The sequence below is a fragment of the Falco cherrug genome, chromosome 2 (genome assembly GCF_023634085.1).
Source record: "Falco cherrug isolate bFalChe1 chromosome 2, bFalChe1.pri, whole genome shotgun sequence".
In the NCBI taxonomy this organism is placed as follows: domain Eukaryota; kingdom Metazoa; phylum Chordata; class Aves; order Falconiformes; family Falconidae; genus Falco; species Falco cherrug.
The window spans coordinates 86,963,011-86,990,898 of NC_073698.1; the positions used below are offsets into that span (position 1 = coordinate 86,963,011).

At 37.7% G+C, this 27,888-nt stretch overlaps 1 protein-coding gene across 1 annotated transcript in view; it reads right to left on the reverse strand.

Annotated features, from left to right (window-relative positions):
- The window catches only part of IL1RAPL1 (interleukin 1 receptor accessory protein like 1), a 766,332-nt gene that overhangs the window by 36,709 nt on the left and 701,735 nt on the right, over positions 1-27,888 (reverse strand). The window lies entirely within an intron of this gene.

The following is a 27,888-nucleotide window of genomic DNA, read 5'->3' on the forward strand; positions in this document are numbered from 1 at the left end:
CCAGTAGAAAAATGTGTGCTCATTGCTAAATGAAGCAATTTAGCAAGAAAGTAGTAAACACTGAAACTTGAAAAAACCCCAGCCAACCCACATGTGAACTCATTCTGTACATTGTGGAACATGTTTCACCATATAAATGGCAATAACCATTAGGTACATGCATCAAGGAGCAGAAATCCTATATATGTGCAGCGTTGCCTAATCATTATAGTGAAATTTAAACTGCAACATACCTTCACTTTGGTTTATTTCCATTATGTAGCCTTACATTGTGTTAGCACCACTCAGCTGCTTAGCTTTGGGGTTTCAGCTAGAGCACATACAGGGATCAAAACAGTACTTCATATGCGTCTTGTAAGTTGGTAAGACTGGCTAAAACCACAGGACAGCCACATAGTTAAAGATCTCTCATTCATTGCTCTAAAGGTGTTTGTCTCAATATGCATCAACTCTCCAAAACTGCTGTGTGCATTTCTATAGTGGACAATTACACAGTGATTTAAAGAAGTGTTGTGATTAAGGAAGTTTTTTTCACCCTGGAGGAGAGTATTTCCATGGAGTGTGTATTACTTCTGAGACCAAAATCATATTTTATTTATACTTTCGATTTTTGATCTTAGGATTTTAAAGCTGACTGACCATAGTTCCTGGGGGAAAAAAAAGAGATGTGTTGTTAACGCTACTGCATTCTTTACCAGGATGCCATAATAAATTAATCTAGGTTCAATTAATTTATTTAAAAATCCACTGCTTTGGGTCAGGGCCTGGCCCTTCTCAAATGTATGACATTGATATTTGAACATCTTATTTAATTTTTAGTAGAGAAAATAATGTAAGATGCTGTATTACAAGAGGTTGAGTAATAATTAAATAAATGCCTAATTTATCTGAAATTATTTGTGGTTTTCTGTAAAAGCATCTTACTTCTCTATTTGACTTGAAGTCTCACATCCACGCTGTAAAAGATGCAGAGTCAAATGTTTGTAATCAAGATGGACACATCAAGACAAGTAACATCTACATCGCTTTCACAAGCTGTTTAGGAACTGAGTTGCTCTTAGTCATTTAATGAATTTGTGGTTGGTGCCACACGCTTTGCCAGCGATGCCTGAGAAGGAGACAGGAGCATCCAGTACTTGAAGCTGGGATGGAGAGGAGGGTCTCATTCATGATCAAAAAGCATGAAATCAAATCTTTGACTAATAAGACATTTTGATAATCTCACCTCATTTAGAGAAAAGTTGCCAAATGCAAACTGAAGATCTTCAGTGAGAGAGCAAAAACTCTAAAGACAACCACAGCTCTTGTTTCCACACCCTGGGGAGCAATGGGGTCCTGGTTTCAGCTGGGGTAGAGCTAATTTTCTTCTTGGTAGCTAGTACAGTGCTGTGATGTGAGAACAATGTTGATAATGCACTGATGTTTTTAGTTGTTGCTGGGTGATGCTTATCCTAAATCAAGGCCTTTTCAGTTCCCTGGGCCCTGCCAGCCAGAGGGCTGGAGAGGCAGGGGAAACTGGGAGGGGACACAGCCAGGACAGCTGACCCAAGCTAGCCAAAGAGGTATTCCATACCATGGGATGTCATGCTGGGTATATAAACTTGGGGAAGAAGAAGGAAGGGGGGGACATCCGGCATTATGGTGTTTGTCTTCCCGAGTAACCATTACACGTGATGGAGCCCGGCTTCCCTGGGGATGGCCGAACACCTGCCCGCCCACGGGAAGTGGTGAATGAATTCCTTGCTTTGCTTTGCTTGCGTGCGTGGCTTTTCCTTTCCCTATTAAATTGTTCTTATCTCAACCCTTGAGTTTTACATTCCTTTCCAATCCTCCTTCCCATCCCTCTGGGTCGTGCTGCATGGTGTTTGGTTGCTGGCTGGGGTTAAAACATGGCAAATGATCAGGACACCTCCCTGGGAACTTGTCTCCTCAAGCTCTACATAGCTCAAGAAGTGCTGGAGAGAAAGATTTTTGCAGTCTTGAAGCCATTTGCAGGGAATGAGATGAGTATTGGGACAGCACTTAATGTGGGTCATGAAAACCTGTAATGGAACATGATAAGATTCCTGGTTGTGCTCAGGACATTTTAGGAGATGCAAACCCAGTTTCTTATAGCAGTTGCACAGCAGATATAAACTAGGGGGAGCGGGGGGTGTTTGGGTGTTTTTTTTGTTTGTTGGTTTGGCATCTTAGTAATGGTACATGAACACGTGAAAGTCAAAATACAAAACCTTAAAGGATTAGGAATATCTTGGCCACGTATATCCAATCTAGCACATGTTCAGGGTTGTGAAATGCCTAGTAGCCACAGCACTGGTGGTTTTTGATTGCTTTTCAAATGGGAGAAGGTACCTGCACATCTAAAGCAAAAGCAGGCTTCTGTGATAATTGGATAACCCCTATGGAATTATCTCCCATCTTAGAGGGAAGACTGCTACCTAATGCATCACTGCCACTTTTTGGCTTTTTCTGGAGCTTACCCACCAAGTCAAAGCCCAGTTGAAACTTTGCAGATTTTAAAAGATGGCAAGATCACAGCTAGAGGGACTGTAGCTTCTGGCCAACTTATCCATGATACACAGAGATAGGCACTGCAGGTGTTGAACCATTGAAGCTCTTCAGGCTCCTGCAGCTAACAGGCACCCACTGAGAGCTGATTTTTCAACTGTGCAGGCCTCTGAGCTTTTTATGAGTGAATATTAATGTGCATAGGTTTATTTTTTTAAAAAAGAAATGTCTTTCATTAAGGGCAAAAAATGTCAGAAAAAAAGGAGTTTGTAAGATTAAGGTTTCCTTCTCATTAAATTCTTAAAGAATTTTCTCCCTAGATAAAATAAGTAAACACATTTTTGAATACAGAATCCAAAGTTTCCATTCAACATGAAATATTTGCACCTGAGAAATATATTAGGATGGATGTACTGCCTCTTAGTAACGCTGTGTGGATTACAGTCACTGACCAAAGGCCATTAGCATGCCAGGTGTTCAGCTATAAATTACCTATACTGTCCACCTTGACCAGTCTTCACAATAAGCCAGTGGGAAGTTCATTAGCAGGTCATCAAGACAGATTCAGGTACCAGCTAAAGACCAACTTGTGACCATTAATGCGGAGCTCACAGCTCTTTGCAGAGGGCAGTGGAGCTCACTTGGTGGAGCAGAGATGCTCGTAGCTGCAGGCACATGTAAGTAATGGGCAAAGGCTGACTGAAGAGAAATTATCATGAGGGGACTGAGTATTTTGGGAGCACATTTTGATCTCTGCTCCAGAGGGAGTGGGCGTATGCTGTAGGATGGGCTGCATTTTTCCCTGGAAGTGCTGCTTTGATGCAGAGGATGCCTAGTTTGGCACAGAGCCGCTGCTTTGCATGGGCAGTCTGTTTTTAAGAAGTCTGCAGATTTTTAGAAAGCCTGCAAAATTGAAGTAAGTAAATACAAGACCTGCTTTGCTTCATGTTTAAGCTAATGTAGAAAGCAACCTGTCAGTCAGTTAATAGAACACTCACAGTTTACCCTGCACAACTATTCCCTTCCATGTGTTTTCTATGCTAAGAAAAAACTATAGAAGCAATTTGAGAACTGTAAAAGTTTAGTGAATGGATATGCAATGCTTTCTATGCCATTAATTTAAATTTTCCTGTAAACGCTGTACTATTACAGTTCTATAATCTATCTTTGAAAGGATTTAAATACATGTTTTAAATTTACTACACTTTTTAAATTAAATTACTAGGGAAATTAATCTCTTTATCCCATTTGCTGTGAGATGTTGTAAATTCTTGAGAATGTTCTGTCTTAAGTTACATCCTGAGTAAACTGTTGTTTGGGGTGGTTGTTTTTTGTTTGTTTTGTTTTTTTTTTTTTTTTTTAATGGACCCTGGAAAAGTCCAAAGGCATGAAATTAGAATTATTAAGTGAAACTGATAGTGTTGTTGTTTTTATTAACACACCTCAACCCTCTCATCCCCCCAAAACAAAAAAACCCAAAACCTCAGACACACACTGCCAAACACCATCAAGAAAGGATAAAGATGACACTTTTGACTTCTCAGTATAATTATAATTTTTTACTGTGAAATAATGCAATAAAGACATGTAAGAGAACACATTAAAAGGTAAGCTTCAGCTGCATATTTCTCCATCACCCTTACTTCTGAAGATGACTATACCCTTACTGTATTGAGCTGATTTTTGTAAAAATGTAAAAAATGAATATATAGCCCTAGCTCCTGCTGGTTCGGTGATAAAGTTGCACTTTCAACTCTAGCCAACTGGGTTCAGTTTATTCAGTTCAATTAATCAAAACCTCTTTGCTGCCCAAACTGACAACATTTTTTGTTATACAGTTTGCTTTCAAATAGAGCAGAAAGCAAGGTGTGACCACAACAAAGTGTACTTCCTTGAAACCAGCAAATCCCTTCAGCAGAGCAACGCAGGTTTTGAATCCATTTTCTCTAATTGGCAACATTCGGGGCACTTTGCAAACTACTGCTATGGGAGCCAATGTCCAGGAGAGGGCACTGTCTAACCTCGAAACATTAAAAAAATAAAAAAAAAAAATCAATGTAAATTCGTAGTGTATAAGCTCTAATTAAAAACACCAGCCTCCGAAGAACCTGCTAGTTGTAATTAGAAAATAGTGAATGTTTTGTGGTTAGGGAAATGTCATCTTGTATGGGCAGCCTAAATTATACTTGCACCGTTAGTCATACAAGTCAGCATACACCGTGATGGCACCCATTCTGGCTTTTGATTTGACAGGTTCTTCAGTGGAGGACAACCATTTTTGCTGGAAGCAATGGTAATTATCAGACATCTTCTTGAAACCTCTTTTTAGAAGAATCCGCAAAAACATATTACAGAAGTGAAGCACTTGAGAGCCATGCTCAGCATCTAGTAATGTTGAGAGCCAAAGGAGTGGAAATGTTAAGTGTTAAATGTTAAGTTACTGAAATACGATGGTACTGTCTTTTACTGTACAAGGTAAACCGTTTATAAAACTTATGCACAGGCAATACCTACACACTTATAAGTATGCTTTATTTGTAATGTTAACATTTCAAAAAAAAATTGTAAAAGGCCAAGGCAGACACAATCAAAAGATCTCACACGTGACTTAATTATCATTCTTTTCATTCATGTTAAAGAAAAAATGCTGACAAAATATCAGTCTTCCAAGTGGAGGGATGTAAAAACTGTTAATTTCCTAGATGTGACAGATAAGTGCCAATTCCTCACAAAGTCCATCATGACTTACTTATTTTGCCAATGTCATCTGCCAAGCCCAGTAGGCAGATATGTAGAAACTGCCTATGCTTTCAGAGAATTCATATGTCCTAAAACAGTTCAAAAGTTCTTGAAAACCTTCTTGTAAACATGATTAAGAAAAAAAAAAAAAGTACCATATAGTTTTGAGCCGTGAGCCTTGATCATATGATCAGATTCTTGGTATCTGTAAGTCTTCCCTTAGAGCAGGATAAACTGCAGAGATTCATTTTAATTCCTTCCTTGTCCATGCAAAGCATCACCTACTGCTGTGCTGCCCTCCAAATTTTTATTTTATAAATATAAATAAATACTTTATTTATCCAATTTACATATATATTTTCCTGTCTTGATATCTTGCACTCTTTTACCAGATCATAACTGTCTTGCTACATGTTTCATATAGGCGAAATAATAATGATAATAATTAAAAAAAATTAAATAATGCTGGTTTCTGAAATGTAACTGCAAGCTGGAAACTGCTAAATTCTAGCCTCCTCACCAAGTGGTATGTTGTGAAGTCTTTGGCTAGCCATCAGGTTTTGCATCCATATATTTGTGAAGATACAATTTGCAAATTCCCTCTACTTTGAATTCAGTGGATGTGGGTTTGAAAGGGCTGGGTATTATTATTCCGTTAATATTATCATGCAAGCATCATACAGAATGTTTGAATGTGATTACACAGCTATATCTCTTTACTAATAGACCAAGACACATATTTTGCTGTGCTGAGGAGTGGAATGTGATTGCATGGGACTCTGAATTACATATTGGATAAGTTCTTCAGGCCATAAATGTGTAAATTTAGAGTACACACCATTCTTCTACCAACACAAACCCCATCAGCTGAAAGTTGGTGGGATCAGAGACAGACTGTAGGTTTTCAACTTTCATTGAATTTGTAGATGTTTATTGGAGAGGTTAAAAAATTACTTCCTTAAATTTCTGATTGTTTTTAAATTGAAAAAAAACCCAAAACCAAACCTAACTCTTGTTCATTAGGGTTTTCTTTGTTGTTTTTTTTTTTTTTTTTTACTTAGAAACTAGCCCTCATTCACTATAAGGATAAACTATTTTGCCCACTCATAGTCACCCACTGCCATATGAAAAGCTCTTCACCCTGCAAGGCTTCCAACTGCTTGCAGTTCAACTGCAAGACACTTAACCGAGGTGTCCCTGTGTCGCTGCTTTACATGTTCTCTGCCATCAGCCCCGAGATGTTTGAGTCTGCAGCACTTAGTAAGGTGCTATACTGAAACATACACGGTAAGACCTAAGATTAACTTAAGAATATTAAAAATTGTTGGTGGACTGCCTCATAGCTTGTGAAGGAAAAGGAACTGAAATCCTTTCTGCTTTGAATGGGCTCTTTAGCAGCAGGACTGTCAGAGAGAGGGTCCATAAAGACAGCAACCACCACAGCAGACTGCAGGAAAAGAAGTGATGTATGGGACTTTGGGCTTGAAATGCCCAGAAATCTCTCAGGTACATATATTGTTAAACCAACCTCCATTTCACAAGAGGTAACAAAACCCCTAAACCAATAATCTTGATTTTCCTAACAGCAGGCCTCTCCTTTTGATAGATAGTAATGTCAGGCTGATAAATTAGTCGTTCAGCAGGTATTTTTCATTCTTTCCTCTTCAGAAGTAGAGTCCAGAGTGGGAGACAACAACTACCACAAGCATAAAGCAAGAGCTGCTAAAGAAAAGGAAAGTCACTGCAATTGTTTTACAAGCTTGACTTTACTTTTACTCTAAAAACTCATATTTCCTCATGTTCTCATGTTCTTTTTTTTTAGACAAACGCATTTCTCAAACACTTTTCTCCTGTGTCCGCTCTGCCAGGTCGAAAAAAAATTTATGTTTTAAAAGCTTTGCTGTTTTTAGATATGTCACAAAAACATATCCTAAGTAACAAATTATCTCCAATGGAAAAAAAAAAAAAAAAAGGTGTCAGACTTCACAAGTTTTAGTTGTTACAGACTTATGACTTGGAAGCTTTAAATCTGTCCACACTGTGCATAGTTTAATATTGTTCAGCATTTTGTTTCTGGATTCTTTTTCAATCATACTGCATTTGACTGTGATGCTGTAGCTTTTTCTACATGGTAATAAAATAAGCTTAGCTAGCAGCCTGAAGTTCCCTTTTGCATGAAGGAGTCCCACAAGGGCTCACTTAAGTAGTTCCATATGGGACACTGCACTCCTTATGGTCACTCCCTGTGCCTCAGAAGTGAGGTAGGTAGGTCACCCACCCAGGGATACCACTGCCCCTCAGCAGCTTCTGACCACCAGAATGGCCTCTTGCAGCTTTAGCTTTGTGAAGTCCTGCTCTGGGTCACATTTTGGGAAACTCCCGGAAAAGCAGGAGGGGTTTCCTGCTTATCTTTTCATTTTTCAGGGAGGTTAGATTAGGAAAAAAAAATAATAATTCAATGTATATCTCTCTGGTAAAGAATATTTATTGATAAGAAATACATTAAGAACTGTAACCTTCTGGAATTCTGCAGATGACTGTGGGCCCCAAGCAACTGCAGAGCTGGAACAATTTCTCTATTAGTTAAGGAAGACAATTTCTAGCCATTACAGCTCTCATAACATTTTCCTCCTTCCCATACAAAATCCAGGGGCAAAAGAGTAACAGACTGAAAGCGGGACTTAGGCAGCTTCTCTCAGAATGCAGCTGTTGCTAGACCTGTTTTGCTAAGAAGCTGCTTGAACTTAATGATAAATCCAGTCCACCCACGACTACAATGACAATAACTTTCTAATATAGCATGCTTGCAGTAACACAGCTCCCTTTTCACTTTCTTTTCTTCTACCTGGGAAAACTAGAAATAACTGACTTTTTTTTATTAGTATTATTTTATTTTTTTTAACCAGAAGAGTGTTGGCCCAGCAGATAAAAGCATTCAAATCTCTTGCTGTCGAGGTTTTTGTTATAAAACCTGGTTTTTTATTCTTTCTGCATGGAATACAGTGGGTTTGCTTTGGTCTCTTGTGGGTGTTAGTCTGTGTCAAAAAACCCTGCACATAAATCAGGGCAACCAGCTGCAGCCCCAGCAGCTTTCTCCCAGTGTCCCTCTCAGGTGCACACACAACACTTTTGGTACAATGCAAACTAGGACCTGGATTCTCGATAATGATAAATAACACACTTTTTTCTCCAAAGCAGTTAACTCTAAGGAGCTGTAGCAAATAACTTATTGTGTCAGATCACCCTTAAACAAAAATACCAATAACCTTAAGGAACAGATTTAGCAATTTGGTTTACATACAAATTATCAGCTATTCAACCTCTTGCAGCTATTTCAGCCCCTAATTGAGGCAGTTGATTTCTTCAGACGTAGTGCTTAATAGAAACTGAGTTTTACTATGATGTCTCATGATACCTGCTCTTTAACTGCTTTGGAAAGAGGGATTGTAGTGTTTGTGCAATCATTAGATAATCTGAGTACATACAGCAAATTTTCAGCTTTGCATTCACACATATGTACTAGATAATATGTTGTGGGTTTATTTTCCATTGGTCAGACTGACCACTATTTTCCTCCCTTTGCTCTTTCTTCATAAACAGTCCCTGCATGGATTGAGTAGGTTGCAGGGAATTATTTGGGCAAGGAAATTTTCTGAAAAATATTGTAGAGATGGGCTGCATGTGGGAGATGTTTTATGAAAGTAGAGCTTTTAGAAAGTAACAGGCAGTGTCACCTACGCCTGCCAGGTTGGTGTTAAGGAAACTAAGACTCCAAATAAAAAACATCAAATAATTAAACACTGTATTTTCTTCTGGTGATCTTTACTCTTCAACACACACTGGAAACATTAGCTGATCTAAAATTTTCATGAACTAATTTGTTCTGTCAGGTCACACCATATGATAGAAAATGTCATTTGGAAAAGACCCAGGCTAGTTTGACAAGCATGTGGAAGGGGAAAACTACCATTCCCATGAAGCAATGTGGCACAACAGGATAAATACAATTGAAATAAACCACATCTATTATGTGAATCAAAATATTTCAGTTTGGTTCAAAATTATGTGAAACTACTTCTCTGTTTAATTTTTTTACCAGGAAAGCCATTAAGCACCACTGAAAATTTGAGCTCTGATGAAATGAAGCTGTTGATTACCAGTAAAACAGATAAATAAATCAACATCAACTTTCCCTTTTACTGCAATAAAACCTTTGAGGATAAGAAGGTATTTCATGCTTATTCATACTGTTTTTTTCTATGTAAACAAAAGTATGATAAAGAATGGCACATGTATAGTTTAGATGTGTTTCTGCTTTAAATTGTGGTGTCCCCACCTTGTGTCATGAAGATGTTGCAATGGACAGAGAAAACACCTATTCTTAGTATGTCCCCAGAAACAGGTGATGTTTGCCATTTAATGAAGTATCACATGGACTAATACCTGTTTATATAATTTAAAAGTCCTAACGCATCAAATATTTTTATTGCATAAAGATGTGAAGGCATGCTGCTTCTAACAGCACTAGATTTTCTGGTTTTATACTACAGACATTACACCATATAGTGTTGGTATTTCTTTTGCATGTGAGTCAATCCCCTCTTTTCCAGAGAACACCCTGAAACAAAAGCCATGAAAACAAAACCCTCTCATGCACAAAGATGCGAATGGAGAAACTCGATTCCTTGCCTGTGACAAATATGCTATATTCTTGGACCATACACATGTTGGAATCTACTGCTATTGATCAGCTCTCTTTCCACACGGAAGGCAGACAGACTTTTTCAGCATATACCTCTATATAATTGCATATTGACAGACAACACTTAGTGAGGGCAGCTGCACAAATGCCATCAACGACATAAAAAGAATCCAGCTAGCACTGCACATGTGCTACCTGATTTTAAAGGAAAACCCTGATTCTAACGGAAAACACCATAGAAATGAGGGAAAGCTGGAATTCTTGATGTTGTACCCTGCTTTCTGACCTGCAGATATATGAGTTGAGTAAAGAATCTGTGTTATAACCAGAATTCCCACAGGAAAAAAGATGGATCTAGCCAGAGACAGGATTCCTGCTGCATGCTTCTGAGCCACAGAGCATCTTCTCCCTCTGGGTCCTTGCTCTGCATGAGAGCTTCTGTTCCATGGCAGGACCTGCTTACTGCCTCCAGCCCCAGAAACTTGCTTTCACTCACTCTGATTTTGGGGTAAGGGAAGACCTGTCATCTCCATCTCCTTCCATAGATAGTAGCTGTTCTTGCATCACACAGGCAATAGTGGGAGTGTTGTTCATATACTCCTAAAAAAAACCTGCTTGAGGGCTGACTTTACATTGGCAATCACTCTTGAACAGGGAAATGATCTGGCCAGGCTGGAGGTACAATAGGAAGAAGCAGAGACTGAGATCCCCATCTGTGTTTGAAGTAGGTGCAGTTCTGGGCATCATGAAGTGTGATGCGATAAAATTCTTCCCAAACAACTTCCTTCTCAAGAACAATTAATCATGAAATTATTTTGGTTTCTTGCACATTTTTGTCAAGGGGAAATGCTCTTGAATACTGGAAAGTCTGGATCCCAGCAAATCTTAAATGATTTATCTTCTTGCAGGAGCAACGTGGGCCTTGTTTCTCTAGTCCAGCTACATCCTCCTTTAGTGGTTATTTCCATAGTTGCACTGTACAGGGTCCTGCCAGCAAAATTTCTGAAAGATTTAGGGCTCCTGTATCTGAGATAAAGTACCTGGGGTCAGCAAGCACGGTATTAATCCTCCTTGCTAGTGTAATTGTGAATTTCCTGATCAATTTACACAACATACTCTCCTCCTGCTGCACGCCCACCAATACTGTAATTTTCATTTTAATTCTCTGAGTGCTCTCTGAGGCATGGGAGCTGTGACATTTCTTAGGAGTAGAGGAAAATGAAGGAAAATTTCGCCCTGGTTCATTCAAGCCCCAGGACCGCAGAAGTTATCTACAATGTTGTTTGTGTTTCTTAACAGTTTTTGCAGGTCTCAAAGCAGGGACTAAAAGCAGAGTTTGAGTAACAATAGAAATACAAGGTGTGGTAGCTGCTGGTTACAGGATCAGAGACAAATATTCATTATGCAATATTTACAATGCAAGCTGTGCAAGAAGGAAGGTGCCAGGCTGATGTCCCTGACAGTGCAGCTCTCTGCAGAGGTTTGGGGTGCCACCCTGAGCAGTGGCCCTACTGCTCACCCAGTCCTCTGCCCCATCAGTTGAGGCTGCCAGTCATCCTAATATGCACGGCAGCTTTTTACTGTGAACATCTGTCCATGAGGGACCAGGGTAAGTTTGCAAAACCCCTTTTCACTTGTGACTTAGAGCTAGAATTTTAATCCAGTTCTGGGGAAGAAGAAGTGTCCACCCTTGCACTAAATAGCCCATTATCAGGTCTAAAGGATACCATTGCAGCTATAGGCTTTGATTTTTAATGATGCAATAATTTGTAAGTGCTGTTACAAACTAGTAGGTAATAAAACAATGATGAATTTTTAGAAGGTGTTCAGTACCGTGTTTACTTCCAGTCCTTTGGAATCTAAATGACATCCATACCAGTCAGAATGTCTTAAAATTGCAGACATATGAAAAAACTGGTATTATTTATAAAACACTCCAAAATGAATGGCCTTAGGCATTAAGTATTGCATGATTACATACCCAGCCAGTTTCCGAAATGTATATTGTATACTCTCAACAGAGTTTAAATCCATACTTATTTAAAACCAAGTCACATGTATTATCTGAAGTAAGAATAGTGGAGGGGGGTGGGCGGAACTGACTTTAAAATCCTTTTTCTTTCACAAAAAACCCTTATGCTTTTAAAATTTTAATTTGGGAACATTAATCCTTAAACAAAGAAAGTGGGAGAGTGTAAAACAGCCACCTGTACTGAATCAGAGCAAAGATCCACTATGCCAGCATCCTGTATCTGACAGTATTCAATAGCAGGAGGGCAAAGTCTGGATATGAGAGTCATAGTCCCTGAGAACAGCCTTAATTTTATGATGAAAATGTTGGAAGACTTTAAACTATATAATGCCAATAATAACAATCCAGATCATATGGCTGTTCTCTGCAGGCAATTAATCCATCCGTCCTAACAGAATGCACATATAAACCAGGACCAGTAATCAGTTTCATTAGCACTAGGAGACAAGAAAGAATAGCCTTCTGATAAAAGTTGAGCAATGTCCTTTTTAACAAAAACATTGCATTTATCTAAGAAGTTAGCAGATGGAAATTTATTGGTATGATATAAAGCAGCTAGGTGAATTCAGCCAGTAGAATACTTTGCCCCTAACTTGCTATCTTTCAATTTCTCCAACTTTCAGGATAATCACAGGTAGTTAGGACTAAAGTTTGGCAAGATTTTTTGTTGTTTTATTATATTTCTTTAAAGCATTAGATTTTGAAGAACAATTATATTAAGATTTATTTTATGTAAATTACTCTCCTAAAACACTTTGTAGTGTGAGATGATGAAGTTCAGGTGTTAAATAAGAAGAGAATTTAAGAGACATGAAAAAGCAGTGGAAAATAATAAAAGGCAGGGGGAGAAAGGCAAAGATGTTTCTACTCTAGGTAGTCATTTGAAGATGAAGTGAGGATTTTTTTCAAGACTGTGATGGCAGGCAACATTTCCTTGGTGTCCAAGGCATGGGATGGTTGATCCTGTAACTTTCCTGTTTCCTCTGAGTCCATCTCTAAGATTAATACTTGTCCTGATGAGTGAGAGAAAAGCTAACTCAATGGGAACATTAGTAACTTCTAAATGTCCTGCTGAATTATATCTTCTTATGCTACAATAAAGGATCCTTGTAAAACTATTTCAATTTTTAATGTTTAGATCAGTATTGTGTCGAAGGGGTAGCTGGGAAGGAGAAGATTGTTGCTGTTGAGATTAGGACCTGACCTCTTCAAAGGTGTGGGGATGGGAAGCTGGGCAATGCTAATTGAGCTCTTAGAGATGGGCTGCTGGTATCTACCCAGTGACCCTGTAGTAGCTCAAAAGCAAGTTCCAGTAAAAGGCTGAGATGAAGGAGGAGAGTATTGTTTTTTTTTCCTCAAAACAGAAGCCCACAACACTCCTGTTGCCCGGTGTTTCCAGTTACCCTTTCTCATCCCATCCCCTCCTCCCCATACAGAGACATTTCCTGCAATTGCAGCACCTCCCTAACTGGAGACGGCTCCAGGACCAGACCTCCAGCACCCAGATCAGGAGAGAGGCAGCCTGAACCCTCCTTATATGGATCTTACACCTCAGTCTTCCTGAAGTTATGATGTCTGAAATCTGCCAGGCCCCTAACATAAGAGATCATCAAATATTATGAAATTAATATGTCTGAGGAGTGATCTGGAAGAAAAAAAACACCAGAAAATAAAGCAAAACACTGCAAAAGAAACATGGGAGAACAGGTAGCAGCAGTTACTTTCCTTTATCCATAAGAAAGATTTTTCTGATGTAGGTTTAAGAGTGGCATTGTGATAAGAACTAAGAGAACCAGTTTGCCATCCTGAACAAAATGAATCATTCCTAATATGATCAGCACATGTTCATTAAAATGAAACTGAAATGTAAGTTTGAAAAGAGCATTTGTTGAAAAGCCAGAAGAAAAAGGTTGACATGACATTTTCTGCATAAATGAAGGTTTTGAAGGAAAGAAAATATCTGATTTTATGTTCATTTTAGAGATATTTCTATTAAAAAGCTATTAGTTACTCAAATGTCACTTTTATGAATAAAAGCTTATCTTGGTGACATGGGTGATATTGCAGAGGAGCTGTTTGTGTAAAGAGCTGCAAACCCCCAGATTTTCACTAAGACAAAGAATGCAGAGCTGCTAGCTCACTCTTTCATTAAGTGGAAGCTTGAAAAGCTCCAATAGGTTATTTAAAATTACCAAAGCCAATTGTTAGATAAGTTAGACAGGAACAAAACCGTATCTCCCTTAAATTTTTTACAGTTTTATTTATGAACTAACCATAAATGAATGAATGATAAACTGGATGCACTGTGTTCAACAGAATTGTTTCTGTTGTTCTGACGTGGGATGGGGAAGCAGAGGTTTCCAGGAGACAGAATTTCTGATAAACAAGACTTGCCATTCTGTTCTCTTTGATTTTTTTTCTGTTAGTTTATTTAATTTGAATAGACTAGCACCTTAGAGCTGTTAGCCCAGGATAGCCCCAAGAGCAAGGCTGGCCTGTTAAGCCAAGATGCTGGGTCTCTCCCAGGACTTGCAGGTTCTGAATTCAAGTGCTGCAAGAAAACACTTGGAAACCCTGTTGGACCTTGGCCCATATATTGTCTGAGACTTTTAAAACTCTCTGTTAAGGAGAATAACTTAGCTGGGGCTGGGGATCCCAAGGCTTTATTGCTAGCAAACTTCACATCAATGATCTACTCTTCCATGTCTTCCTGCCTGGAAAGACCTTGGAATTCCAGCTTGAGCTTCTCAAAGCTGTAGTTTCTAGGCTGCCTCCCTGTTGACCATCTCAAGGCCAGCTAGCTATGCAGCAAGATCACTGGCATACCAGTCATGTTGCACAGCAAGGCTGCTTCTGAGGTGGAAATTGTTGCCCACAGGAAATTCAGACTTCAGCTTTCCTGGCCAGATGTGAAAGGCCCCACATGACTGTCAATATTCTGGACCAGAGTGTTGTAAGCTTGGGGATCTCCACTGACTTGGCATAAGATGTTTGATTTGCCAAAATGCTGTGAAGCCCATTTGTTCTGGGTGAGACTATCTTTTACCAAAAATTTGTAACCTTGACATTAGGTGCAGTTCCAGCTCTGCTACAGGAATTCTGTATGACTTTGTATGACACTCTCTATTCTAATTTAGCTGCCATCAGGGCTCAGAGAAATTTGTCTACCAATCCTCTGTTTTGTTTAATTAAACTGCAAGTGCAGCAAGTCAAGTCAATGAGATGCCACAGCTGAGATTCCTCAGCATCAGCTGAATGAATGAGTAGGCCTGGGTACATTACATAGTAAAAGAATATGCAGGTATAATAGTTAAAGTCCTGAAAGCAATACAGCTGTAAAAGGCTGTATTAGATCATCCATACTGCTTCTGTACCACAGCTTACTCATTCTGAATCACAGTAGTGATATAACTGTAGGAAGAATTGCATACTGTAGATCTATCATTACTGTTTGTTCTTTAGAAACCGGATTAAAATGTCAATGGATCCTGCTTCTGGTGTAGGCCAGTAAATGTCGCTGTAATAACAAGTATTGCTGGTTATATTTGTGATTGTTCATTTCTTCATTCACTGTTTCTTCATCTGTTCCTCAAAGAGGTTACTTGTTTTGGCAGGCTACATAAAGAAGTGTGAAGAAAGGGCAAGAGTTATTAATGCCTTTATATAAAGGGTGTCAAGTTTAATTCAGTATAATCTGTAGGGCGATATTACTTTCAACTTATTAGGAAAAGAATAAATAAAGCTTGAATGGCTAGACACTGGAAAGGGCTCTAAACAAATTGCTAGTGAAATCTTAGCAGAAAGCACCCTTGTTATCACCCTGGTCTAGGTTACGGTTCTGCAATGAGGAAACTGCTTAACACTCTGTAAGCTACAAGATGACTCATATGCTTCAAATTAAGCATTTACATAACTGTTTATAGGCTGGAGGCGTTGGATGATAATCTTCATGAGGGAAGAGAATAATTTCTCTCATGCTTATCACACACCTAAAACTTCATTCTTTTCCCGGAAATCTTCCTGCTTCTAGTAGGAATATCTTTGCAATATCTGTTATAACATCCTAGGTATCTTTTTCCTTCCTTTCACTATTGACTTGAAGCAAACAGTGTTTCTGGATGCTTTTGTACTGGGAAGGCAGGCACAGGTAAAATGAAAAAAAGCAAAGTAGTAAAGACAGAAATCGGGGAAAACATTTTGTAATTTATTGTATTAGAGAAGGAATTATATGAGGAAGACAAATGTGTGCTGCTAACGACTCTGTTAATCTTTTATTGATATTCCATGTCATTAACCTACAATCATAATAAAAAATATAGCTGCATATCATTTAGAAATAGGTACGTGTTCTTACACGTATGTCCACATTCTATTTAATTGTCCAGGTACTATTATTTCAACAGATTCCCAAGTTTCTTCAGTCAATATGTGTATGTCTTTTAAAATACACTCTGAAAGCATAAGTACCGTTGTGAGTAGTATTATATTAGGGATGAATTTGGATCCTAATAATATAATCTTATAGTTTTTTACTGGTTAGAGACAATATTTGCTAGAAAATGCAGATGTGAAGAAACTGAAACATTCACCACAAACTTAGAACAAATACTTGTCCTGTCCACCTCTAAAAGCATTCTCACTTCCATGCTATATAGCTAATGTGTACGCCATATATTAATTCATAGAATCACAGAACCATAAAATAGTTTGGGTTGGAAGGGACCTCCCAATGTCTAGTCCCACCCCACTGCAATGAGCATGGGTGTTCCTATTTTTTTCCTGGTTTTCCTTTTTTTCCTATTTCTGCAATCCAGTGGGAAAACTTGGGTCTCCAAGTTACATAAACTTTGACGTGTTTCTTTTCACAAAATGATTAATTTCACCTCTACTTTTATGGATAGCATTTTGCATTTCTTTGCTGCCTTCATATTGACCATCTAAGGTATTCTACAGTGCTCTTAAATAGCACAACAACTTTCCTGATACAAATGGCTGGCTTCAGGCTTTCTTCCCAATAAAACATAATTAATACACTTATATGATTGCTAGCATGATGAGAAACCAATTGCTGTAGTACTACCCAGGCTGACAGCAAAACTCCCGTCTTATCTGGGATTTCACCCACTGTCTTCACAGCACTGCAGCATTTTGCACCATCTGTTGATGGCTGGCAAAATAGCCCTCACCATTACCACTTCCCAGCTCAACAGTGTAGCAGTGTAATGAAATACAAAACCATTTAAGGCTTCTATTGCTGGGAGATAAATGCATGAGGATAGTCCATATTACTCCTTCCATGCAAAGGTGTGTCGCCTTGGAGCCTTTTATAGCGGCTGAACAGTAGGCAAATGGAATCTGTGTGTCTATGTGGACGGAGAAAAAGAGAGGTTAGTCAATCTTTCATCCATGGGTCAGTGACTGATTTTCAGTGCACGCAGCCATTACTGATGTGCTTCTTGTATTTCTGGTTCATGTTTTCAAGTAAAGTCCTGGTAAATGCTGCCTGCCTTCTACCCCCAAAAGTGTTTGTGATGACCACACAGAAAAAAAAGTGTGGTGAACTGGGAAAGGGAATATGAGTAGCTCCTCTGAAAGCAAAAATGGAAAGTTAAATCTCAGTCAGTTGGAGAAACTGACTAATTATGAGGAAAGAAAAACAAAATCAACCCATACCTTGCAAGAAAGGATTTTATTTCTGGTGCTGGGTGATGAACACTTACTGTTAATACAAAAGGTAGTCATGGAAACATGGTGGCTGCAGCAGAGACCTTTCAGACCACTGAGTCCACATCCTCAGTGCAGGATATAGTACTCATACTTCTAAACTACTTAGCAGATATTAAACTGAAGTTTTACTGGAGCTTAGCCAAAAGACTCACAAGAAAGCTGCATGATTATGTGAGAGACTTGGACAGAAGCCAAGACAAATGTTTTTTGATTAAATACTATATACTAAGTTTTTATTCACTATAATGTTTTAAAATTCTCTGGAATGTATCCCTTTTATTGGTAGATTGAAATATATTCTCTTTGGGAGAATATTGGAAGGAATATTTACCCTCATGAAGTAATTATTTATTCTCAGTCTCTTCCCAGCTGCCTGATAAAACAGTTGTGGCAATTGTTCCTTTGCCAGCTTGGCCAGTAATCTCCATGGCTTGCTTGGATTCAAGTGGTATCTTCTTGTTGAGGGTATGGGTAATATCTCTGTTTAAAGTGTTAATTCTTTCTTCCTCTTGTACTAATCTCACAGAGAATATAAGGTTTCTACACGGTAAAGATGCAGTAAGAAAATAGTTTGGGTTTTTTTATGCATAAAAAGGAAGACTATCCAGAGACTACAACATCATGGGAATTGACCTATTTAATAATGCTCCAAAGAAATGCATCTTAAGTGAAATAAAAGGTTCAGGTACATAAATTGCCTGGAACTATTTGAGGATGGTAATAAAAATAAGATGAAATATGTAATTCTGTTGGTAGAGAGGGGAACTTCTTTACAGATGGGAGAGACTAGAGTTGGTAGAAGGAAGAAATACCTACTAGTCATGTATAGTAGGGCTGCAGGCTCATTTGAAAACAGAGAGAGGCGAGACCTGTCCAGATGCTAAGCAGGGTGCATTAGCTCTCATTCAGAACTGTGGGAGTTCCACTTACTCAGGACACCACCAAGAACAAAATTCCCAGTAAAAGAGCATGTAGACCATGACTATGTCTCCTTCCTCGGATGTACAGAAAGCTTTTATACAATTCACTTTGCCTTGCGCAAAACAATGTTTTTTCAGTGAATATTTAATTTTAGAAAATAAAGGAAGAAAGATGCAAAAGCATTTGTGAATTCAGATGGGTTTTGGCTGACAGGTTCAAGAAAGGTAGAAAATATCAGCAGACCTCTTTTGACATTTTCAAATAAACTTTGTCAATTTCTTATTCATATATATATATATGTATAATATATATATAGTTTTATGAGAAATGCCCTACCTTGACAAAGGAAAAAATTTTCAAAAGGGATTAAAAAACAGGAAAGGAAATGCAACTTTTTGTTTTGTGTTGAACAAAAGAGTTGGCTACTGCAAAATTAAATACTGCAATGCATCATTGTTGCACTAAATATTCCTGGAAACTTTAATTTCTACCCTAAAAATTGCACTCTTATTTTTTATCCTGGCAGATTCAAATCACAAGGGTTGAACTGTGCTCATTAATGTGAGAAGAGATTTCTTTAAGGTATTAAACTCCTGTGTCTAAATTGTCCTTTCACCATATCCTAGCATTTCAGGCAAATGGTATTTGATAGAGCAAGAGGGAAGGGAGAGGTATTGCATCTCTAGATATTTGAGTTCTGTCAGGGGGTGAGATATATAAACACAACCAAACATAACATTTGACGTGCCTTCGAGTGTCCTATACTTGTACAAAGTCATGTAGAAATCATGCAGAACTTCACTAAAAAAATATGTAGGATTTTTTTCTGCCAGCCTTTGTACCTCCAGATGTGACAGAACATTAGCGGTATATAAATTAATCTTGTTCAGAATACACTTACTGGAAAGACTCCAATCTGACAGTCATTGGGACATCTGCACAGCAAGAATTGTCTTGGCTAAACTGTCTTCTGTGAGTTCAAATTTCCTTTAAAAAATGTGATGTGAGTGAATCGTAGCAGATTACGTGTTTGTATGGTCACTGTCATCCTGCTGGGATGAAAAGCAGCATGTGGACATTAAATTACACAGAGCCTAAGAAACCACAGAGGAGCCTGCATGGCTTTCAGTTATCTGCTCAGAAATCTAAAAACAACAGCCTGAACCAAAGGACTCGGAAAGATGACATGGAAAGAGATTTTCTGTAGGTCCTGCTTTTGTCTGGGCAATGTATCTCCAGAACAACACATTTTACAGCATTTTAGCAAAGAGAAGTTTATCTGTTTCTATTTATAACACACACACACACACAAAAAAAAAAAAAAAAGAAAAAAAGGAAAAAAGGAAAAAAAAGAGAGAGAGAGAAAAAAAACTTTCTGATGGTGTATCAAAGTTGAAATGTTGAAATGGACTATGAAACCTTAGGTCTGGAACAAAGTGTGCCATCATAGAACATTCTCTATACATGTTACCGTGCTTTCAACATCTTAAGTTGAGGTCATTTTGACCTTTGTTTTAGCACTTCTATTCTAATATAAAGTCAGAAGAATTACTTGTAAATGTCAAAAGAATAGACAAAAGGTGTTAAAATTTCCTGAGTCATTCAGACAATGGTTTATATTTGGAGTTTAACTTATATTTCAAATAAAAATTTCTTTTCTGCCCTGTTCCATGTACATCTGTCATTCAGATTTAACCATCTCAAACAAGGTATTAACTGGCATGAATGACTAGTGCTTGCCATGTGGATCATTCTCTCTGTTTATGCCCTGTGTACCTAGAGTTAAATAGAATGGTATTTTTAATAAAGTTTTAATTAAGGATTTTTTTTTTTTCTAATGTTCAGACTACTTTGGGTTCATATTACAGAAGCTGGCTGAAGAATTGTCCTAGGCACTTGGAGGGCAGTGCTGGGATTTCTGCTCTGTGATTCATCAGAAAAGTCTCCGCTGCAAAATAAGGTTGCAAAGAAGTTATCAGTGTAACTGTAGAACTAACCAAGGACACGCCAAAACTCTTACACAATGACACAAACAAAGACATAATTTACTAAACCAAACATGCAGCTGATTCTTCCTGATTCTTGCTATGAGAATAACCCAGTGATCTGGTGAAACTGGCAAATGGCCATCATTAACCACACATGTAGGACACAAATTTTCACACAGATCAGGCCTAAATACTCTGAAGATGAACTTTTGTTTTATATTTGATCAAGGTTTTGATTCAGCAGCATGGTAAAGAATATGCTTTACTTTAAACTTCTCAGTCCCATCTCTGCTGCACTAACACAAATGAAGCAATTAAGCAAAACTCACAGTTTATAAAGGAAAGTACACAGTTAAGTGCTGAATTGAATTGGTATAAAGCTATCTTTATCTAAGGGCAAAAGATCATTTCCATCCACATGTCTCAGTATTGGTGTCATAAGCATTGTAACAAGACTACAGAATTATTAAATGTACATTTCACATTTTAATCCTTGCGCATGAAAATGCTAGAGGTAAGACATAGGAATAGATTAAAAATGTACAGAGATGTATGTATTTGCTTAGATTTAAGTACCTGGCTACCCCTACTGAATTATTCAGAATCTTTAGATTGAACAAAGTTTTGGGTTTTTGGACAAGTATCTCACAGTATTGAATTTCCCAGTAGACATTCTCTATAATAAAAACTATACCATGCTTTTCATTTTCAGTTGTTCTAACTTCTGGAAAAATCCCCTCATCCATTTCTAAAACTTTCCAAGAGCGGTCTCAGTCTCACTCATGACCATTACCATTGCCTGATGAAGAATAAATGAACTTTACACATGAAGAGAAGAAAACACAGTCCAATAGAAAATTATAATTGACAAAAATAATTTATAGGCTATTTCCAGCACCATGAGAAGAAAATACTATTTCTACATCAAACTGAAAAGTTTTTATTTATGAGAATTTCAACGTTTTTCATTGTAGTTTGAGTTCATATAGTGAGAACACAGCCATGGAAAACAAATTTAAAGCATAATTTACCATGTTAGAGATACCATATGCCTGAGTAGAGCAGAGTGGCACAATCTTTCAAAAAGGGTGAATGTCAAGTATTTGCTAGAAGTTACCTTTCTAATGACGCTCAGAATAACTGAAGGTGTTTCAAATGATCAAAATGTGTAGGATTAAGTATTAATCTAGGGTAGAGTAGACTACACTGTTCTTTTGTTAAGGATATTTAAGTAACACATGTCAAGAAAATACAGAGAAATAGAGATTTTTGTGTTCTGAGCGTTGACTTATTTAATACAGATTTTCACAATAGCAGGAGACTGTCCTTGCTAATCAAAGAGTCCCTCTAAATCTATAGTCTAATAAAATTATTTTTTCTTGAATGGAGGATAGTTATCAACAGAAACATACAACATGTAACCCAATAATACTTCTATTTTAAAGGTCACAAAGACAGGAACTTTTAAAATATTAGGCTCAGCTATGCCCACATGCAACCCATGGGTTTCAAAAGGAAATTGTAGGTAAAAAAAGAAAGACACAGCCTGCTCACATTCAAGTTACTCTGAAATATTTAATTTGTACAACCTGGCTTTCAGGTTATTAGCATGTCTGTATTTAATGTGTCCTTTACTAAAGTGTGAATCATTTCAAGTGACTGACAAAAATGTTATAAAAAGCTGTTTAATCCTCCTGTATCTTTCCATTGCATTCTGAAAGGTATGAGTCTATTCAAATACTGTTCACATATGACACCATTTCTGAAAACAGACTACTGTCATTAATAAAATTAGAAGTAGAACGTGAAATGTATACTATAAAAAGGGGATTTTGAGCAAATAGATCTAAAAATTCTTCATTCCATGGAAATTATCACCTTTGTTGCTCTGTTAAAAAAAAATAAAAAAAAATAGTTGTTTTTTTCATGGCCACAGTCTGGATATGACTTTGATTTTAGATTGTTGTAACAGGAAATTTGAAATAGATTGATGTACTATGGTAAATACTACATGATCTTTGTGGGACCAAACACTTGTAGAAATGGTTCTGTGGCTAATGCATGCCATAATTTCGTCTGAATGCCAGGTACAGTTTAAGCAGGCACACACTCACTGGTCCCTTCAGTGTGGGCACTGCAGCTCTTGGCTCCCTGCCTGTTGTTTCTGAGCAATTTGTAAAAATTTCCCAAGGAAGAAAAACTACAGGCAGCAGCCCAGAGAATAAGGCAAGAAAAATATGATTGCCAGCTTTCAGCAGGCCCTACATAATGAAATGACAGTAACTAACTACTGTGGTCAAATCTTGTGTAGCTCATAGAAAGAAATAATAAAAAAATCTGCTATTCTGGAAAGGAATTTTATTCAAAGTAAATTCTGCACCCTCACTGCTTCAACAGTCTTCATTGAAAACCATGCTACTTAAAAAAAGAAACCAAACAAATACATGGACACAATCACAGCCAACTACAGAGAGACTCCTTGATAATTTGAAGTCAATTTACATTACAAGAGCCAATGGACATCACTTGTCTCATCATTTGTCACTAAATGAGGAGATCTAATATTCTGCCTTAGCAGGTGCTCTGCTCCAATTATTGAACATAAATTGCAAATCCTTTGCTAGCCCTAGACTTTCTTTGAAGTCTGATTTAGGAAGAAAAGTGATCTCTAGTACCCTGGGATCTGATGTCTTTGAATTAAAATGCTGTAAACAGCTGCTCATAAAAATGAAAAAAAAAAGACGACTGCAGAGGGTAGTTGAGGGGGAGAGTAAAAGGGGGAATTACATTAAAGAAGTCAAAAGGAAATAGCTTAAGACCTTCAAAATGTGGATGTTTAGATATTCCTAAACATGGGGAAGTCAGAAGTGGAGGAACTGGGTGAAAATACCACTTGCTTTCTACACCCGCCCAAGGGAAAAGAAAGCATAATATGTCCTTTAATTGATAGCAATTGCTTGCATGTGACAGAAGGAAAGCGACTGTGAACAGATCTAGCTCTTGCTCTATATCATGCCATAAACGTAGAATTTGTCTAAATCTTGTTATTTTCTTCTACAGCATTTCTGATATCTGCCCTTTCCTAACATCCCTAACTTCAGAAGATCCACAACATCTCATCTAATTTCTGCAACAGCCTGATCTTTAGCAGTCATGTGATATGTTCTCAACTATTGCCATAAAACCCTGATTACTAAGATCAGCTTATTTGAAAGCAGCTTTGACTACCAAAATCATTCATAACCCCACCTTGCAAGCCATAAAAAACACTTTTATTCTCTCCTTATTCCATCTTGGGGTTTTTTTTTTAATTTCTATTTATCTAAAAAATTTACCACTCCTAAATTATCCAATAATAAAGTCCAGTACAATCTTTTAATTAGGTAAACCTTTTGCTAGAAAAATAAACGAGTGTTGTTGTTTGGTTTTTTTTTTTTAATAGAAACAAAATTAAAAAAAGATGAAATAAAAAACTATGTTGAAAAGTTTTGACTTACCTGATTTATCTTGAGAGTTTTGTTCTTAAAAGCTTTTATGATTTTGAGTTTATTAATTCCAACCAAATAATTTTTTGGGGAAAAAAGTCATCTCAGGACATGAAATCTGTCTTTTAGCCAGTTATGGCTTCTTGTATAGACACTTGATTTTAAGCGAATATGCACACTGCCACTTGACAGAAACTGCTTTTACTACTTCCTTTTCATCTTAATCCCTTCCATTAACCAAGTTAGATAGGTTACACTGGCAGAACAGAAATGATTGATGTATTACCACGGTTTCAATAGATTCAGGATAAAAGTATAAATATCTAGTTCATAGCTTTAACTCCCTCCCTCCCGTTCATGTTGCTGGTCTAAGGATTTTTAGTATTGAGTAACTTGTATATTTGGTTAGAAACCTTCTCAGACAGAGTTTAGCTGTGATAAAGTTTAAAAAGGTTCTGGTTTTCAGGGAAAGACTGCACTAGAGACTTAAAAGAAAAAAATAAATTAGAAGCATCATTTCTTCATTGCCTACTACTGGGCTTTAATCTTCATTAGCAAATGGGTGAATGGATACAATTTCCATCTATTAATTCATTTATCCAGAAGAAGTATTTCAGGACATTTTTATTACCTCTGGAATTTGGGATGTTTACAACTATTTTATAACTAAAATAATTCTTTCTGCAAATGTGCACACAATGAGATGTGTGGTGGGCAGAGCTGGAACCATAGAGGCCTGGGAGCAGAGGGAAGGGCAATGTACTGTGCAGAGCAGAGACATGAAAGAGGTGGGATATTTGTGGCAGTACACAGAAAGTCAACCAAAACAACTGCTCAACTCCATCTTGGATTATCAGTAAACTGTTGCTCAGCTATGGATACCAAAGGAGAAACCAGATACTTGATCTTTGCTAGCTAGAGGAGGATCTGCAGTCATTAGATCATATGCCTGCAGAACTCACCTACCTTAACATACTGTTCCGAAAGGAGGTGGTAGCTCAGGAATGAAGCTGAGATGACCATGTTGGAAATAACCCATGGAGAACTGGCAAAACCTGATTAGCTTAGTTGAGTGGAAATGCCATTTTTCTTAGACTGTGGTGTTGTAAGGTGGCAGGTTCACTGTGCCTTCCAGTCGCTAGGTTACATAGGGCACTTTGAAAATAAAAAAGATGGTTTTTACCTAAATTCCCAGTGCTGCAAACTCATGGTGGGATCCAGTACACCATTTTCACATGTTCAGTGTTCAAAGCGGAACAATTTTTTTAAAGGTCATCTCATGAACTGAAAATTTGACATACAGGAAAAGTTCAGCATAAGCACCCAGCTGGATGGTGTTTATCTCTCTCCCACCACATATTTGAAATCTCATCATTCATCTTCATGCCAGCATCCCTTCACTCACCATGGGCCCCTTAGATTAAAATTAATATTTGAACTACTTAGCTGTGTTGGTACGTGGGTAGAAATAGATTACGTTTTCATTTTCTCCTTCAAAGGGTAGCTGTGTTGGCTCACTATGGCGTTAATCTTGTGCAAGTTTATTGTACGCAAGATAAAATTTGAATAATTTAGACCAGCAGTTTTAAAACTGTAGTGTTTTAGCTATCCTGAAATAATTTTTTTCCTTCATAACAAAATTAACTCTAGAGATATTAATATTGCCAATCTTTTGAGCAGTCACTTTCAGTTTGAATAAGATGCAAATAGCTACACCCTGAGAAATGAAGAAAACTCGGCTGCTTTTTATTTTACAGCACAACATTGAAATTAAACGTGACATTTTTCACCAAAATATTGTTTCCCATTACTGAAGAGAAGTGATGGGCCTGAGGGCCTCATGCATTACAAATCTCATGTGCTTTAAATTGCTAGTAAATCACTTGTGGTTTTGCCTTTAGTAGTTTCTGCTGAGCTCAACATTTATTGCTTACAGCTGAATACAGCCACCTAAATCATCCATCACATTTTTATAACCTACTGTAGCTTTCCATTTCATACACCAAGGAACTGGCACATCTTCAGAATGGGAATGGGTGAACACTCTCTCTGCACACTGAATAGTACTATACGTGCCGTTTGATGCAGTTTTTTAATAGAACAGGGAGAAATACCCAGGAGTTTGAGCCCTCAGCAGCTGTGGGTATTCGAGCTCACCCACGGGGACAGAGATCCAGAGATGCAGAGCACTCCCCACAGGCTGGCGCTGACACCCTTCATGCTTGCTGGCATCACGTTCCTTAACTGTACATGAACATTTCTCTCCCAGTGGCCCCACAAGAAATAAGATGGAATTTCACCCAGCTGTGACAGAGATGCCAGCGACCATGGAATACTGACCAAACATGCTCAGACCCGGTTTACATGATGGGCCAAGATTTTGCCATGTTTAAACCTCAGGTTACCTTGGCAGGACGCAGATAAGAGCCAGACTCAGTATTTGTAAAGTTTCTTGTAGCTGGAGGTAGCAAAATGTCTGTTCTTAGCATTTAAATCGCCAAGGAGGTAATACCTTTGACAGCAGTGACTGAATATAGACAGAGGTAAAATTTGGTTCTGTGCAAGAGTCCACCACCTATTTATTCACCTGTGAGTGCTGTACAAATCATGATTTATATGGAAGTTGAGAAGTTCAGAGCCTGGGTTTCTGGAACCTGACAGAGAGGTAAATAGAAAAAATTCAAAAGGTTCAGTGGAACCAGTGCATTACCAGGTCCAAATTTAATGCCACTATGTAGTGTTCATACGTCCAATTTAGCTTCATCACTTGCTATTGAAGGCTTTCTTGCCATATTTTCTTGGGATCCAGCCATACTGACTGAAAAACATCTAGATTATGGGCTTATTCCAAAAGGGGCTGATTCAAATTCCTAAAATGGATTTTTTCCTCTTCAAAGTGCACATTATCCTTGCATAACAGCAGTTGACTCCAAAACTCTGAGGTTACACCTTATTGTTCCAACTCTGAGTTTTTCAATGAATAACTCAGACCGTAGAATTTTCCAGAAAATTTTGCTACAAGCTTCATTTTAAACTCTCATCTACCACTCTTAAAGAGTTTCTTTTCATACTGTATTGAACTGCCTTTTATTTCCTTGAATAGGAAACTAAATGCATAATGTAACAGACATTTCCACACTTCTGTTTTAAAGCAGGATTTTAGATTATTACAAGCATGTTGCCTCAACAGTGCAATCATGTCCTGTATGCTTAGAGTTAGCAAACAATTCTGTCAGAAATTATAGAGAATGTATATAAATGGATATTGCAGTCAAACCTAAGACTCCATCCATTTTACCCAACAACTGTAAAGTCACTTAGACATATTCTTAAAGAGAAAAAGAGGTTTATTGCCCTGCAATTTTATTAATCTGTCCTTTAGATGCTACAGGTATAGATACTTACTGGAAAAGAATAAACAGTTTTACTGCAGGTACACTGTAAGTGGGATTTATAATTATTGATAATAATTAATAATTGCTACTACTCATTAGTCAGTTACTAATCAGTATCAACAAATCGTTATTTATCAATTATTCATATTCACCTAAGTATTAATTATTCATTAATTGATAAATATTAACCCACTAATAGTTTATAATGTATTATTATTAACTACCTAAAAGCAATAAACACTTCCTTCACAGAAGTACACTTTTCACATTTTTCAAAACTTCTTTCATATATATTTTCTTCCTTCTACTTCTAAGGGGAGAACCCCTGCTCCCAGTGATATGTCCTCTGATCCTTTGGGTGCAGTGTCTGTGTTTGGGTCAGTAGCAGCCT